Source organism: Triticum urartu, chromosome 7A (genome assembly GCF_056163025.1).
Source record: "Triticum urartu cultivar PI428250 chromosome 7A, HENAU_Tu73, whole genome shotgun sequence".
NCBI lineage: Eukaryota > Viridiplantae > Streptophyta > Magnoliopsida > Poales > Poaceae > Triticum > Triticum urartu.
The window spans coordinates 124,738,978-124,757,432 of record NC_141879.1 but is presented as its reverse complement, the minus strand read 5'-3'; the positions used below and the strand labels follow the sequence as shown (position 1 = coordinate 124,757,432).

General features: G+C 41.6%; 1 long non-coding RNA gene across 2 annotated transcripts; it reads right to left on the bottom strand.

Moving 5' to 3' along the window:
• Window positions 1-2,710: 2,710 nt before the first annotated feature.
• On the bottom strand, window positions 2,711-18,439 carry LOC125517997 (uncharacterized). 2 transcript variants are annotated; one of them, XR_015612353.1, is made up of 12 exons: window positions 17,921-18,439; window positions 17,724-17,800; window positions 17,519-17,596; window positions 16,562-16,688; window positions 15,413-15,463; window positions 14,964-15,055; window positions 14,791-14,881; window positions 6,279-13,575; window positions 5,454-6,157; window positions 5,249-5,382; window positions 3,923-4,686; window positions 2,711-3,035 (listed from the first exon to the last, which is right to left on the bottom strand). It is a non-coding gene; the product is annotated as an uncharacterized LOC125517997 (long non-coding RNA). The 2 variants fall into 2 exon arrangements; XR_015612352.1 differs by having other exon boundaries at window positions 17,519-17,800.
• Between the last annotated feature and the right edge of the window lie 16 nt (window positions 18,440-18,455).

Genomic DNA, 18,455 nt, shown 5'->3' with positions numbered 1-18,455 from the left:
GTGAATCCAAGCCTTTTCCTTGCGCGGGAAGTCCAGCCGCCTCTTATATACCTAAGGGGTGACGGCCGATTAAACAACACACAATCGAACAAACACATCTACTACTTTTTCGTGTTCATCTACTTTTTATCTCTCCTTTGTATCTTTCTTCTCGTTCTTCGCTAGTTCTTCATGCTGGAGGGCTGCGGATCCACGAGGCTCTAGGGGCGAGCGAATCGACCTGGAGCAGCCCAAGCCGCCGCGAGCCCTGATGGGGTCCCTCCCGGGCAAACGGGGCTTCGGGTCTACAAAAGCATCTGCCGGCTGTCCTGCGTATCGTGCTGCCGGTCAGATCTCCTTCGACGCGAGCTGCGGTGCATCACCCCCGGCGTCGAGGGTACACGGTGACGTGTTCGTTTGCGAACACTTTGCTTCATCTGTATAGATGCTAGCTATTTTGTTATGAGCTGCTACTACAAGAGAACTAATGGTTGATTGCTATATTCACCCTTTCTCACTTTCATCTATATATGTCATTGCTTTTTCATTCTTGCTGAGTGGGTCAATTACATTTGATGAACAAGCTGCATATTCCTTTTTATACCATTGTGCTCTGTTTAGTTTTGCTTCCATCAACCAATAACTGATTGGGAGGCATGCCATGAAAATGGCAAAGAAAAGCAGTGTGTTAAATATTAGAAAGAAAAGGAAAAAGGTCCATGGAAAATATTAAACTTCTCCCTGTTTTATTTATATCGGCAAGAACTTGGGCATGATTCCTTCTTCCCCTAAATACTAAGCTTATTTATTTTCTTGGTGTTAGATTACTAATGTGGAGAAATATAATTCTTATCGATGGTTGCTCGATGGCGCTGAGCATCATGTAAGGTCATTAGAAGTCATAGATGGATCAACATATTCTTCCGCTGCTAATTAGCATGTTTGGTCTATTTTATTTCAAACATATGTATTATTTACCAAGGCGCCTGCCTACTTTCATAATGATGTTATAACGTTAGGCGTTAGGTCATTAAAAGTCATAGATGAATCAACATATTCTTCCGCTGCTAATTAGCATGTTTGGTCCATTTATTTCAAACATATCTATGACTCACAAAGGCTCCTGCCTACTTTCATGATGATGTTATCCCATAGTTACATTGGTGTCTGAAAGTGAGCCTTCTCTTAACTCCCTTTATCTGCAGTAAATGAAACCTAGAGGTGGAGGGTTTTGGATGATCTGTAGTGAAAGGATACCATCGAGCAAGTGAACGCGCAACGGCGCAAGGAGGGTCTCCCCGGCGCGGAGGTAGAGGACGTTGCCGGTTGCATCTCTCTCTGACCTGAAGCCCACCTTGGCATGGATGTGACCAGCGTTGATCCCCAACATTGGCAAGCACTGTAAGGTCCCTCTTCTTATGTTTCTGGTACACATATACCACATATGTTCATATATACAGTGCTAAAATGCTTTTATTAACCAATTACTTATGCAGCCTTTTCGTCAGGACTGTACTCATTCAGGGGAAACTTTAATTAGGACTTCGAAACATCTTTTGTATCCTTAGACCCAGGTAGATTGTAGACAAAAAGAGAAATTTAAATAATGGCCCCTTGCACACTAATTCTTAGATCCAGGTTGATTGTTATCTCTTCATTATATCATTACTCGCTCCTTCCTACTTATTTTTCAGTGAAGAGTTAAATCTGTCCTATTCTTGCACTATTTATTTTTATTTTAGCACCAAAGATATTGTATGGAGTTGCTACTCCTCTAAAGCTTTGTTTTTTCATCATATGCATCTATCCATATGATGCGGAGTCCGACTGCTCTGAGTTTGATGAGTTCCCTGGTTTCTGCCCATCTGATGATACCGATGGCAAGTGCGGTGCAAGCTGTTTTGATGAAGATTTCCTCTTCGACGAGAATGACTGAACTTCAGGCACAAGAAAAGAACTGAGGCCCTTTTAGTTTATCAGCAAGCTTTGCCTAAGTGTCATGCTTAGCTTTGGTGCCACTATGAAAGTGTTCTGAATTAGTGCAGTATGCACCTGTCCAACCTTAGTGTAAATTGTTTGTAATCAGTACTCTCAACCAGTGTTCTAGATGGATGATAGTAGGCAATGTATGTCTGCATAAGACTACTACCCCTTGGCTATTGTAATTTATTCACTTGTCAAATGTTGGATTGAGTATTATGTATCTATCTACTCTGCCACTTCTGCTACTCTATAGCACTGAGCTTTATGCCCTGCTTCTCTTAATCAAGATACATGCTTCTGCTTTGTGATCAACTCGTGTTGTTTTTAATCAGAATAAATACTATTGATTTGTCACAGCGTTTGGACCCGGCACCGCGAGCCAGGCTGCTGGTCTAGTACATACTAGATCGGAAGTGCGCCCTGGCGCACCGGTGCCTGGCTCAGCACAATGACCCAATGTATAAAACTCAAATATAACAAAGCATTTTGTGCATCCAAAGGAAATCAGAGCAATCACTCAAGCTAAATTTATTTTGTACAGATCACAAACAGTAAGTAATATAGTTGCTGCCCAGATAACTGAGTTTAGCATAGAGCATACAAATTAATGATATACCAGAAGCATGTTATAGTTGTTCCCAAGACAACTGGCCTTGAACTTTACTACAAAGCATAAAGGCACAAAGTGTATCAAAAGCAAGACATAGTGCTTGCTCAGGACAACTGACTTGAATTGGACTGCATCAAGTTCAGTACAAAGCGTCAAGACATAAGTTCTATAAAATATAGCCAAGAAATTCATACTGGCAAGCATAAGTGTCAGATTTTGGAGCTGCTCATAAACATAATGAGATAACAGACAAATTGAGAACGAAGCTCTGGAAACATCGATAATAGTAGGACATTTGTCTTTGTTAATCAAAGAACATCTACTGTAGCTTGTAGTTAACCATTACTGAGAACTCCTACTTCCTCCTTCCAAGTGAAAAGGTTATTTTCTGAGGCGAAGCTAATGCAGATAGTAGTGGCCAATACTTGAATGACTTCACCTTGCTAATGATAATATGGAAGATCTACAAAAACAATATAATTAGCTAATGAACCTAAGCACTATGCAAACTATACAAAATTTAGATAAATGGAATACTGAGATTGAACACAAATTAGTAACACTGTGCCTGTAGAGCAAAGTGCAGAAGATTGTACTTCACAATTCAGACATCAATGGTAGCCACCATGGGCTCTATCCTCTGAACTACGTTGATTGAGGCTTTATTTCTTTCTAATTGCTTTGAAGAGTACCTACATCTTTATAACGCCTTTATAAAGAACCAGTGTTCGCACTGTTCATGTAGGCCAGTAAAAGAAAGGTTCATGTGACACTATAATAAGTAGTTAAGAAAACAGATTGAATCTAAAATGCAGCTAAATGAATGCAATAGAAAAGGTTACCATAGCTATTTCTAAATAACTGGATATGAAAGAGAAGTAGCACAAAGCAACACATATGGCCTTTTGAAGGAGGCAAGTGCATCAATGCTACCTCTGAATATAAAATTAGGCATATTGGGGCAACATATTTCTGTAGAAAATTGAGGGATTATAAAAAACTAAAAGGTGGTGTTCTATATAGAACAATAATTAGATCGTGTGAGCCTAGAGCAAGAGCTTTACACCAATAGTAGGCAACAAAACTACTCCCTCTGATCCAAAATGTTCAAAACTGCGACACCTATTATGGATCAGAGGTATTATAAATCAGCATGATCAACTTATAATGTAGGGTTCTGCATCCATTTTAAATGACTCAACAACATACAGCTAAGATATACCGACTTGTCATTGTAGAAGTACACAATTCGCATAAATGACAAAAAAGGAATGCACATATGTGCATTAGAATCAAAGTGGCCAAAAGTGAAGCACGGAGACACTTTATTTTCAAAGGAGGTGAAATTACCTTGTGAATCACTGGCACCACCCTAATTCAAGCTATAGGAGCATAGGGCCCTGAGCAAAAGAAGAAAACACAAAAGATTTAGTTAGTGGCCACAAGAGGACAAAGAAAGTAAACTGCACTATATATTGCTAGCTATGACAACGTCCAAAATATAATTAAAATCTAACGATCAGATCCACTTGTACATGTTTGGGCTCAACGGATCAGAGAACATATAGCGCAGTACATCTCCGTGTTTTTTATAGGAGTCCAGTAATTATATGAATAAAAACAGACTAACCGCTACATGGATTATCCGGGCAAACCGGCACATACATTGACTCTGCGAAAACTATGTTTGGGATAGAAAGGAGAACAAAATGAAAGCTCAAGAAATCATCACCATTCCCCATGAGAAGCCTGCTCCCTCACAACAACATAGCTGGAATAAAAAATATATCTAAACGAAGAGTAGACATGTTATAGAGATAAAAGTCGCAAAGAAGTGAATATATCTTTTGAAACTAACAATACAAATAGAACCAAGATAGAAAGTTCAAGACATGTGAATGTATCTTTCATGACAATGTTAAACAGAAGCCACTTTCCCAGATTTCATTGCGTACTGAACCAAGGCACACACATGGACATACACTGGATCCAACTTGTCTATTTATCAAAAAAGAAAGTAGTAGGAACGTCTTTAAAGAGAAAATACCACATCACCAAACATCAAATGCTTAAGCTTGAAAAGGTATGCATTCATCCACTGTTTACAATCGATCCTACCAGGAAGAAACATTTAAACAAAGTACATCACGCTGACAAAAATATAGGAGCATCTATTCTAAAAAAATCTGAATGCTAACTAAGATTTTTTAAAGGAGTGAAAATCTAGTATGATACATCACATCTTAAGTTCAAGTGTAGATAATTTGATATCCAATATAACAGAAGCTTTAGTTAACAAAGATCAAAGGCATGAGCTTGAGTTAGATGGTTCTAAAATAAAATCAAGATGCGTTAGAAATAACTCACATAATATATACCATACAGAAAATATACACCTACGATTTTTTTAATTGGCCAACAATACAATAAAACAAAGAGGAATAATCATTACTGGTCAGAATGATTAATCAACAAAAAGTGCGACTCTAGAATTTGAATTGTGATATAAAGCACAACATCATCATCTTTCTCCCTACTATTACATTTGGATTGTGTGACTGCAAAATAGGCATCGTAATACAACAAACTGAAACAATGCAAAATAATTACACAGGAACAGAACCTTGGGTGTTGGCTAAGACTTCACGCAAAAAACACAGGGAAGAGATAACTCACTGATGCCGAAAACAATAGGATAATCACCACATGAACAAACAGAGATGCACAATCTAGGTTTTTTGGTGCCCAGTTAACGATGCATGTAGTAGGTAATACAACCAGGTCCCTCATGTAGATAAACACCAGTTTTCCTATCAAATCAATAATGAAATTGCAATAAGTGGCACAACAGGAAAACCTATGCTAGTAACCAGGCCAATACCTCAATGTGAAGTGCAAACCTGAAGCATCATCTGACCATGGCGACTAACGGAGCGACAAACTAATTAATTGAGGCATTTTCCTGCACTCAAGAGGCAGTTAGGAGATAAGAGAAAGCAACACAAGAACAAACATATGCTCGAAGAGCATGTAAAGCATGCATCCATGAATAAGATGCATTGAAATAACAGCTGGAACCTGAGTACAAGCAAGGAAAATATTAGAATGCAATGAGGCATGAATATTAGAAGGTAGCACATGCGCACATCAAGACAGCAAAGAGGTATACCTAACAAAGGCTAAACATAAGCGGAGAAACCTGATCTATAGAAGTATAGAAGAGAGACAGCCACCCCGTGTAAATTTGAGCACAACCAGGATCTATAGAAGTGACCAAAATGCTAGGTACTACCAGGATCTATAGAAGTGACCAAAATGCCCAATTCCAAATGCCAAGCAAGCACAAAAATAAAGGCAGGGGATAATAGTTTTACGTGCTAGGCTTCTACCAATAAGAGAACAAAAAGCAGATACATCCATTGTCCAAACAAAATCTAACAGCCGCTTCATACAGGAAGAAATGTAAGCCTAGGCCTGGAAAGCATAGAAGAGAGGGGGAGAAGGGGACAACCTGCAAAGAGGTGGTCGAAGATAGAGCACGAAAAACTGGCCAGAATAACGAGCACCTGTAGACAGCGGACCAACCTGCAAGGGGAAAAAGAGGAAAAGGTACAACCATGGATGAGCTGCAGTTAACCAGAATTTAGACGGTCCAAAACAAAACCATGGATGAGCTGCAGTTAACCAGAATGAGAGGGGGGCTCACCACAATTGTGTTGGGTGGGAGTTGAAGAGGGAGGTAGGGATGTTGGCCTGCTCCTCTCAATGATATCAGATATAACCTTTCATCTCAATGTATTATTTAGTTATGTTACATGCAGAATGAGATACAAAAAGAACATGTAATATACAAAAAAGGGAATGCAACAACAGCAGAAAGAAATGCTAAAAGGGAACATAGAGCAGAAAACCAACCCAAAATGCAAGCAAGAATCTTTAAAAGGGAACATAGAGCAGCATGAGCATGAGGCATAGAAAAATGGGGTCACCTTAAGATCAAGAATCAGTGGCCCTCTCCCAGTTCAAATCAGATGGATAGAACCACTATATAAATGGGGTCACCTTAAGATGAAGAATCAGTAACCAGCAAAGGAAGAATGCACCTTTTTGGAATTTTAAAGTAGCAAGACATTAAAAGTTCTCTTTTGCCTTCAATACTACACACATTAGGGGAGGTAGCTGCAGTTTTATTGCATAGTGGGCTCAGATTCGCCTTTTCTCGATCATATAACCTATCCCCATCATCTCTTATCACCAGATCAATCTGTTTACACAATGGAGCTGCCCTGGTTATCACTCAACAAGAATGACCATCCAAGGACAGATCAATAGGTATCACAGGATCAGAAAGGATTCTAGAGACAACAGGGAGGATCCAACTTGATACCCACAGGTGCCTTGATTGCTCAAAGGCACACTTATTCCAGCCACAGTTAATCATCATCGCCCTAGCACGAACGCCAGCCACAGACAAAGCGAAATGGCGAGAATGCCCCCGGTGGGGCAGGCTATTTACGCGCGGTGGCACGGTCGAGGTGAAACTGTTCATTCCAGCAGTAACTATTTTTTATCCGATGGACAAGGTCGTTCCAGGGCTCGATCCGACGGCTCGGATCGCATCAAGCGCGCAGCCGGCGTAGTGCGAGGGAGAGGAGGAGAGAGGAGGATCTGATCTATGGCGCCATCGGTAGGGTTCCGGGCGGCGGTTGAGGTTGCAGGGGTGGAAGGAGGAGGAGGAGGACTCATCAGCACGGCCCTGGCGGCGTTGTACGCCGCTCCCTGCCACCACCGCCGCCGTGCTCCTCGTCCTCCCTCCGCTGCCTGCTGCGCCGCCTTGGCCTGCCGCTGCTGCTCCCCGCCGCCGCCACCGTCGTGCTCCTCGTCCTCCCTCCACTGCTGCTCGTCGTCGTTGGAAGGGGGGCTCTGTTGCTGCGGATCTGGCCGCGGACGGCGCGGTTCGAGGCGGTAGGTGGCGGCAGCGGCGATGTGGGTGGGAGGAGGGGAGAGGAGGCGTGCGGGAGGGGAAAGGAGGCGCGCGCGAGGGGAGCAGGGGTTTTTCCCACGGGAGCCACCCCTTTTATACCACCCCTCCGCGAAATGACCAAAATGCCCCGGTGGGGGCACTGTATTTACGCTCTGTTGCAATTGGAATTTTATCCAACAGCTAATGTTGATCGGGTAAATATCCAACGACCCACAAAGATTTGGATCAAGATCCGACGGTCTGTGTTGTGAGGAACTTTCAATCCGACGCGCAAGGGTGCCGGTCCCAACATTTGGTTAGGCAGGTAATGCCAAGTTAATATGAATTCAGTTTTAGTATATGCATTCATACAACATAACAAAATAGTGAAGAAGAAACGTTCAGTTGTGATAGGAGCAAGACACAATGATGATAAACATCGGCATGAGACTAAGACAAAATCAATTTCAGTGTGTTTGTTAACATAGGGAATTAAAGCAATTGCTCAGAATGGATTAGACCAATACAGTAAATTTACATAAAAAACAGGGCATTGCCAAACGGCAAGACAACATATATACCAAAAGTATGACAAACATGACACATTTTGTCATTACAAAAATATGTCTAAAGTAGTGATACAATAATCCAGCGCCTGGTATTTATCAGGGGAGTATGTAAACCAATACAAATCATATAAGTGCAGTACAAAGTAAGATATGGTTCAATAAAAACCATCAAAATTCTTGATAGATCAGGATTACAGCAAGTCATTTATATAGAAATGAATGCATCCCACAAGTTGAATTACCATTATTAATAATTAGTGTAAGTTGGTTACATAGCAAGGACCGAAAACTAAGTAGCACATTACAGGACAGCCGAACATCACAAAATACTAAAAGCAAGGCGTTTATACAAAGGCTGGTGACAGTTAGATGGCAGTCTTGATAAGTACACAAAGTTAGAACCAATGGTGGAGCTCATCATGGCGAGTGATACCGCTGGAAGCATATGATTGCCAATTCCAACCAGTCGGGTATCGCTTCGTCGAGAATCTCATCGGAGTCCATGACGACTATAACTATCGCTTGTCCAGAGAAGGGGTTGCATGGAGCAAATGGATTAAAGGGAAAGAATCACAGGTGATAAGTTTAGCTTGAGGCACCAACCTTTGGATATTTTCAACCGAGAGCAGTCTCGCACAAAGGTATCTCCTCTGGTGTCTCTGCTGAAAGCCCGACCCTGGGTGGCCTGAAGTGCACTTATCCTGTCCAAAAAACCAGTGGGCCTTCTTTGTGTGGCCTGGGTGGCCTGAAATTAATCACCGAAGGAATAAACCAATACAGAATATATGTTTGATCGTTCTGTAGCATGGCATGGTACATATTGGAATGACACGGAAGATCTTCGAACAGTATATGCAACACTTAACACACATGCCTCTTAACTCCTGTTCATCCGTAAAGGATACCATGTTGGATCTGTCATCTTCATCGCATTGAAACTGATGAAAGCATGCCGCCACAAGAATTAGGTAGAGAAATTAAGGGAATCAGAAAGTAAACTTGGGTCAGTGTCATCTAAACATGGGCATAATGTGATCTCATTACAGAATATAACGGCACGGATTTACTAACTATGACATTGGCTAATTCAACAATTCATTGGAAGTTGTTTCAGGCAGAACCACTCTAATCCATCAGGAGTACCTATTTTTTAGGTTCCAACAAAGTTTGTAGGGTTACCTAACAGTAATACCATACCGAAATTGTTTGAAAATTAAGAGAGGGAGAAGGAGAGGGGAGGCAAGATATCAGCAATTAGGCCGTTTTCAGAGAGGAAGGGACCCCGTGGATGGGTCCTTGCGGTCGCCGGCCAAGTTCACGCTGTCGCTGGAGTTCACCTCCGGGCCGTCGCCTAAGAGAGGAGGGGATTAGGTGGAGGATGTCTCAGAACGGAAAGGAGAAGAGGACGATGCAAGGCGTCGGAAGGGGGTTCTCGCCTCACCTCGACGACTTCGTCAGTCGCTGTTGAGGCGTCTTATGTTTCAGCCTGGCGGCTACGGCGACGGTTCGTCCTGCTACTGCCGGTGACCAATGGTGGACGGAGTGCGTGTTTCTCACCGTCTCTAGCGGTGTCGTGCCCAGGAGGTCGTCGTAGATCACCCCCCCTGCGTGCACCGAGGGTGCGCCTGGATCTGCCGGTCAGCAGCGGCGCCGATGAGCGCACCTTGACCCGCCACTCCCCCCTGCGCGCACTCCTGTAGCGACATGAGTGGCGGCAATTTCATCCAACTTGTCTATTTTTAAAAATAAGAAAGCAGAAGGTCATCTGTAAGGAGAGAACACCATATCGCCAAAAATCAAATGCTTAAGCTTGAAAAGGCATGCTTACATCCACTATTTAGAACTGATCCTACCAAGAAACATTTAAACTAAGTACAGCAAGCACTGACAAAAATATAGGAGCAGCTATTTCAAATAAATCTGAGTGCTAAAAACTCCATTAAAGAAATGAAAATCTGGTTAGATACCTTATATCTTAGTACAAGTATAGATAATTTGATATCTGATATAAAAGATGCTTTACTTAACTAAGCTCAAAGGACCAAGACTCTAGTCAGATGATTCTAAGATAATATCAAGATGCATTAGAAATAACTCGCATAATATATACCATACAAAAAAATACACCTACAACAAAACCTTTTTAATTGGCTAACAATACAATAAAATAAAGAGAAGTAATCAGTATCTGTTGGAAATATCAATCAACAAAAAGTGTTGCTCTAGATTTTGATGTGTTAGGCAAAAGAGAAAATAAACAACTGCCAGCTTAATATTGGTTGGGAAGTGACATCAATGATGTAATCCTGCTAGACTAGTAGGAAAATGAATAAGCATCTACCATATCCAAGCAGGAGCTAGAACCCAAATACTTGAACCTTCATAATATAATACAGTAATAAAAACAGAGTTTCAGAGTATCAGCTCTATAGACAAAATACTCTTATGGCTAAAATAAGGATAAGCTGTGTAAGTTCATCCTTATTTAACTCCTCTTTATGTAGGTAACATATTTTAAACTCTATAGTTGGAAGAGTGTTCAAACTGCAGGATCCAAACAAATGCACTGGTGACGTACAGAATTGGGGAAAGCTTCAGAACAAACTAAAGAAAACGAAAGGAAATGTCTGCTCAATGGCTCGGATTAACCCAGCAACCTAATCACAGCAGTCAAAAAAATGTTTATGGATACAAAATGGGACATGCTACCTCGGTCACTCTTTACATGAAGAATCCAGCATTATCTCAAGAAAAATCTCAAAAAATCCTATAGTATTATTTTCTGTAGCATGAACAAATAGCTACAGCTGGTAACTTGCAAAAAAATAGAAGTAATAGTATCACAACGAATTAAAACAAGTCATTCAACCGATAACTTGTTGGGAGTGAGTCTTTCTAGTATAACAAAGTGCAACTTACTCTTAACCAGATTAAATCAAAGACCAACAAGAAACAATAAAGGATCAAGAACAACTTATATGCAATAAAGGTATGAGAGAGAAGAAAACTTTACTTAAAACGGCTATAAACACTGGAGCATAAATAAGCAACAACTTTAAATACAAATGAAAAAGGGTTTAGGGTTAATTGCATAGTGGGCTCAGATTCGCCTTTCCTCGATCATATAACCTACCCCCGTCATCTCTTACCACCAGATCAATCTGTTTACATAGTGGAGCTGCCCTGGTTATCACTCAACAAGAATGACCATCCAAGGACAGAACCATAAGTATCACATGACCAAAAATGATTTTAGGGACGAGAGGGAGGATCCAACTTGATACCCACAGGTGCCTCGATTGCTCAAAGGCACACTTATTTCAGCCACAGTTAATCATCATCGCCCTAGCAAGAATAGCCTCTGACACGAGCATCGGCGGCGAGAGGAGAGGAGACCCAGAGAGAAGGGGGCGAATGGGAGCACGAAGAGGCAAGCCGCTGCCCTCCCCCACTCCATAGCCGCACGGGCCAACCACCGCCCACCACGCACGAGGCCTGGACGCGAAAAGACCGAAATACCCTCGGTGGGGGCAAGATATTACGTGCAGTGGCGCGGGATATTTACCCGTCGGTGCGCGCGACGGGACGAACATGCCACACCCGCGGCCACGGTCACTGACAAACGCAGCCCACCCGCGAGGGGCCCCACACGTCAGCTAGTCCCGGTCGAACAGACAGAGTAAGCGACAGCGCGAGGAGGCAGTAACTATTCATTCCTATAGTGCTACTCCAGATCCGACGGCAGAGTACGTCCGATGGCTTGATCCGACGACCCAAACTCCATCAAGCGAACGCATCCGACGGCCGAAAGTCGCTGAGCTCTGAGGAGGCTCGGTGAGACCCTCTTCTCTTGTTTCTGGAAGTGAAACTGCCCTGGTTATCACTCATCAGAAATGACCATCCAAGGACAGAGCCACTAAAATAAGCACATGATCAGAAGGTCTCAAAGAAACGAGGGGGGATCCAACTTAATACCCTGCTCCAGTTTCCTAATTAATTAAAACTGAAGCAATAAAGGAGATATCTGGCACTACATCTAGTGGCATTATATGGCTATAATGATCACCTAACACAGAGTAGCAACATGCGATAAAACAGGAAATAATCCCTACAGAATAATCTGCACTACTTATGCATATAATGAAAAGGAGATAGTTCTCCTAGCCTCTACATCGTGATCATATGGAAAATAATAAATTACCCGAGTGTCCCGAGATCTTCGCCAAGGAAATCTCTGTAGCTGTGATTTGATTAGAAGACCACCATAAGTAGTGTGTATCAGTTAATCAATATTTAAACTAAGGTACATGTACCACAAAAGAAACCAAGTTACATGAATATCCGGTAGTTCTAACAGAAAATACACCAGCTTAATAGCTTATAATTGCAAAGGCGGAATTAGGTGTCCCAGCTAGCCACTATAATTTTGCAATCACCAGAGCAAAATTTCCTGGCCAATTAACCAACTGATGTACGTACATTTTAACAAAACAGAGCAAGTAATAGGAAGTGCATTATTATTTTGAGCTAAAGTGTATGCATATAGTACAAACACTACAGGTATATTCTGATTATTCGTGCTTTAAGCCGAAAAGAATGAACAAGAAGAAATATATATCTGAGAAAAATAGGATTATACATTTGAAAAAAATAATCTTGTCTGATAAAAAATCCATGCATGACAGGAGTACAGGCACACATATAGAGGTTTTGGTGGATACAACCCGTTCTAGCTTACAACATATACACACTGACTCTGCTCATACACAGATAGGTTCTGGTGTGTATAAATTGTTCTAGCTTACAACATATACACACAGACTCTGCTCGTACATGAGAAATACAAAACAGAGCACAAGCCTGGATTCATGTGTGTTCTTTATCTATTTGGGTTGACCAAGATATCTATGACCACCTCTAAATTCCCGTAGTAGCTTACAAATATTGTGTGTATCTATATTTCATTTAAATTGGGGTTGTTGGTTCTGAGTCAAAAAAAATCTAGTACTGGACCTGACAGACATAGGAGACTATCTCATCAAAGAACATGTACACAAAAATTTAAATCAAGCCATGTAAAAAATGAAGTTACTTTTATATTCTTCTTCTTTTTTAATTTCTTTGCTATTAGCAATCAACGATGCTCACACCCAAAAGGAAGAGGAAATTAAGGGGCCCCTGACATCATGGTTGACATATTTGTGGCGTGCACCCTGGTCTCAAATCTCAAAGATATGGATGGGTGAAAGACTATCTAAATGTAATTAAAGTCGAACATTCCAAAAAAAATTGATTTGCTAACTACAAGACCAAGGTAAAACCAAGAGCGGACCTCATGTATACCTGATAGTGCATCGGACACCAACGATGTGCAGCCAACTCTTCAGAAACCCATTGGATCCTTGGCGAGCACACACTTCTCTAAATGCCCATCTTTTAACATGGTGATCTGCTCAACATTGCAAGCCGACCTGCAATCACAAAAGCAAAGCATCAGCATTAGAATAGGAGGAGGAAGTAACTAAATCAGAGGAGACCCAAACTTTAAATCCTAATACAATGGCACACGCACACACGCGCGCGCACGCACACACACACAGACACACACACATGTCCACACACATACACATCTTTGTCATGAACAGGATATGGGAAAATCTGATATATTACTAAAGAGTGGCAAAGGATAACCATCTACATTTAAGTGTTGCTTGTTAATTAGGCAATTTAAGAATCAGCCTCCATAAGGCAATAAGTGCCACTGAGCTACAAAAAGAACAATATTTTCCTTTTTATTAAACCAGAGAAATGATGGACCAGTTGGCTGGAGATGAAAAGAAGCACGCCAACACTTCTATGTTACAGAACTGAACGCAGAATGCAGACATTTATTCAATAATTACAGAATCAAGGATACATTGGATTTGAGGCCACAAAACAAGCCTGAAATAAACATGAAATAAAGACATAATAAACCATAGCATATCTCAACACGGGTATAACCCGCAAGACTCTGGGCATGCTTGTCACATGAGAGCAAATAAAACGACATTTTTCTGTCACAACTCCTATTTGTTAGCACCTCAAATACCAAATAAATCACAGCCAAGAAAGAAATCATTAAGTAGCTAGAGAATATACAGAACCCTCTAATAGGACAAAATTAGTGTAATCAGCAAGGTACTACCACTCTCTCCAATATGAAAGAAGAATAAATAAATCATATATGTGCACTGCCCTAGTTCTATTCTCAAGAAATGTTAGTACACATTTTAGTGTAAAAGGAAGGGAAAACTAAATATAGGCTTAAGAAATACTATTATCTTATTATCATCACTTCTGTCCCATTCTTCAGATGATTTAAAGTCAATAGGTGCTTCAGCAGTATGCACACAACAGGACCAATTCGGCCATTATAGCAAGAATCACACACAAAAAGAGAAGTGGAAACTCCCTCAAGCAATCGCCCAAAGTCAGGTTTGGAATCTAATAGGATAAAATCAAGAAACTTCAATCTCAGACTGAAGCAAGAACCAGTATATAGGAATGATTCTTAAAATGGTGATTAATAGAAAGCACTGGCAATACAGAATGATGCCCAGTATATAGGAATATGATTACAAAAAAAGACTGAAGCAAGAACACAGGTAACAAGTGAGGTGCAGATGTGAATGAAGATTCCAAACCTGTGTGACGCCCTTGAACATAGCTTCATATACCACATTAGTATATCAACTTCAAGTCTTCACCATATTTGCCCATCAAGGTTACACGTGCCTACATCACAAGCCAAACAAACCACAAACATGAACATCTAGCTCACAATCGCATACACCTGAACAAATAATGCCTTGCTAACCTTCCAATGAAGTGGTCAACGGCTAGGAGGTGGATCCATGCGGAAGCGACAGCCATCTCGCTCACAAACACTCACCAGCTAAAGTAAAACCCCTACAGTACCAAGAAGTAGAATCATGTCACATCTAAAAACAACAGCTGCAACAATCTGCAAGTAAAACAAAGAATTACACACACTTTGGTAGAAATGCAACATATGTTGTTTGCCTTGAAGTGAAGAAAGTTTAATTTATTAAAATAACAACATGTTTCACTTAGCCCAGAGTAAGAACTATGAATTATATCACATTGTCCAAAACACCACATTTGGTATAGGTAAATTTCAAAACATCATCGCATATAGTATTAATTAGCAATGAACGATTTCTTCATATAATCTGTAAGAAAATGTGAAAAGAGCACATAGATAGAAACAATGAAGTTGAGATGAAGGTACCAAAAAAGGCATACCTAATGTGCGTAGGTAAGTTCCATTGAACCAGAAAGAGTATAACAAGTTCACTGCACGACAGAAAACACATGTGTTACGAATACTTCAATCTCCTTTGTATTGCCATATAAAAAGAGTAACAGTAGTGTGCCCACATAAAGCCAAAGCTAAGATATCTGGAAAAGGCCGAGTTGAGTAGAACAAAATGTGAAACTTGATTGCAGTTAGTATCACAAAGAATGCTTCAAGCGACCATACTTAATTTTGAACTGCTTGTCAAAATTGAGTCAAGCAAACCATGATACCGCCACAACAGATAGGGCGACAACTCAAGCTCTTGTTATACAAAGAAATCAAATAACTGGATTCAATGATCCTTGATGATACATTGCACTTAAATTTCTGCAGAAGTCTGGGAAGGCAACTAAGTTCTGCTATGTATGGTTAGAACAAAGTCGCTCTGAGGAATTTGAATGGCCATATTTATGAATGTTCCCAAGATAAGTTTTTACATCAGTTTATTATGTCGAAAGAGAGGTGGGGCGCCGGCCAGCATCCTCTTCCAGCTCAGTGCAATACCCACAAACAGTGTACCCCTTTGGAAATAATGAACCATTACAAATGCAGCCCCAATAAAAACAGAACCATCTTCTGATAACTAAATGTGCACCTTGGCACACCCTAGTCAGGCCAGTGGAAGGTTGTGGCGATAAAAATACACGTATGAACAAACATTAAATACTGAAGATGACAAAAACAGGGAAAGATAGAACGAACAAACATAGAATGCATTTTTTTTCATTTCCTAAAACAACCAATCTAAATGAAATATTAAGCAAATCTCTGGAATGAAATTTAGAACCAAGATTTCCTGATATAACAGAAGGTCAAACTTAGGCCTTCTATGAAATAATAACTACATGCAAATATCAAACAGACAATATATCATTACCCTCCTCTATATCTTAAGAAGAAAGAGCAGATTGTATGCTTAAATTGGAACTGAAACTGTATGCTCAATATTTCTGAAATGGCACACTCAATATGTGCCTAATCATATCTATCAAATGCCTTTGTCAAAGAAACAGGGTAAGTACTAAGTACTCGAACAGAATAGGAAAAAGGCAAGGTATCGTGATGGTACTACTCCATAAAGCAAGTTTCAATACCCTAATATCACTTTCGTAGCGGCGTGGACCAAAAAGGAAGAGGGGCCTCTTCCTCCTCGACACCTCCTCCTGTCTTCTTGCTCAACTCCGACGTGCTCAGGAGTTGGGTTCTGTAGCAGCAACGGATCTGGCAGAGGTGTCCACGGGAAAGGGTATCAGCAACATCAAAAATAATAATTATGCATCACGAAGTGGCTTAACTCTGGAGGAGCATGGTATTGGTGGTTGGCGCCATAGAATGATTGTGCAAGTTTTGCAATAAACACACCCATGGGTGACTTATAAACTGCATAACCAACTAACCAAATTGAATCATCCAACCACTCAAAGTTCTTCCAATAAATCACACTAAAAATTTTGTTGCCTTATCATCTTGTCAGTCTGAAACTTATATTTTTTTTCATTAGGTGAAATTTTAACATCCTATAATCCTTCACTAAATTGCTCTTCAATAAATACTAAAACTAATTCCATAAAATTCCTAAGCAGTAGAAATACTACTTGTATGTGCTCTGAATAAATGTCAACAACTCCTCTCTCAGGCTCAATCAACTCATATGCATGTTTTTTTCTTCTCATAGTCAGATGAATACTTTCCAAATACAATATTGCCAAATTAATAGCAATCTTGATAATTAGCACACAAATATATGATACAAGATGATAAAAATTAAGAACACAACTAGTTAAATAAAAAAAGTTTAGGAAAGGCATGAAACAAATGCTCCTGGTTGGCTAGGAAATTAGAAATTGCAAGCTTTTGCTGCAGCTTACAAGTCATGAGCAGAAAATTTAGTTTCCCTTTCCTAATCCAGCCCAATCAATACAAGAAACTGAAGTGTAAGAAAGAGATACGTAATGAGGATTAACTTCACGAAGCGAAACATCTAACAAGACTACAAACAGATGGGATTTGAGTTCACGAGGAGGTTCATGGAATCGAGAAAATCCCATTACCTTCCTGCACTAATCACACCCAACAGCCGGAAATCGCAATTAGACGGTGTGGACAAGGCGCCGTTGACCTTGGCATGGCTGGTTCGTTGCCAATTGGGGAAGAGAAACCAGAGAAGATCACGCGCATGCAGCAAGCCAAGAATTAGTCGATCTGTTACCATTTTTTTCCTTTCTCAGAATCAGTCGATCTGCTACATGGGCTAACCATCAAGTACGTATAGAGGAAACAAGCCATCGGCCGGCCCTGGTCCCTCTGCTCCATACGCTCAACCTCGCCACAATCTGCGCCATCAACAACACCAAGTGGTCAGTGCACGAAGATTAACCAAAGAAATTGAGCAGTGAACCAAAACAAAATTTGCCTGAGAAGGAAAAGGAGAAGAGGACGATGCAAGGCTGCACCTCATGGCCAGCGGGAAGCGGAGCCGCGCGTGGGGGCGAGAGAGGAGACGGAGAGGAGCCGCCTGAATCCACCGGAGCCGCGCCGGCGACGAAGCCGATGCCCAGCCTGAAACCCTTGCCACGGCTCAGGGTCGCGAGCGAGCGCGAGAGGCCGTGCACCGTGGATCTGGCCGAACGAGAGTAAGAGGCGGAGCACCTGCCGTGTGCACGCGAGGACGACGGCGTGGATCCGGCAGGCAGGGCGAAGGAGACGGCGGAGCCAAAGCAGCGGCGCTTCTCGGCGTCCGGCCACCGAGCGGCAGGCGGCTGCCCTTGGGCTGCTTCTCGGAGGACTTGCCACGGGAGAGGAACAGGGAGGGGATGGTAGCGCGGCGGTTGCGGCTGGTCGGTGGCGGCGGAGGACGGGGAGGATGGCCGGCAGGGCGAGGGGAGGCGGGGAAGAGAGGAGTTTGGAATGGGAGGGGGCGGCGGCGGCTCCCTCGAGTGAAAAGGAAGAGGGGACGAAGCCGATTGGGGAGGAACCCTATGGGTGTTG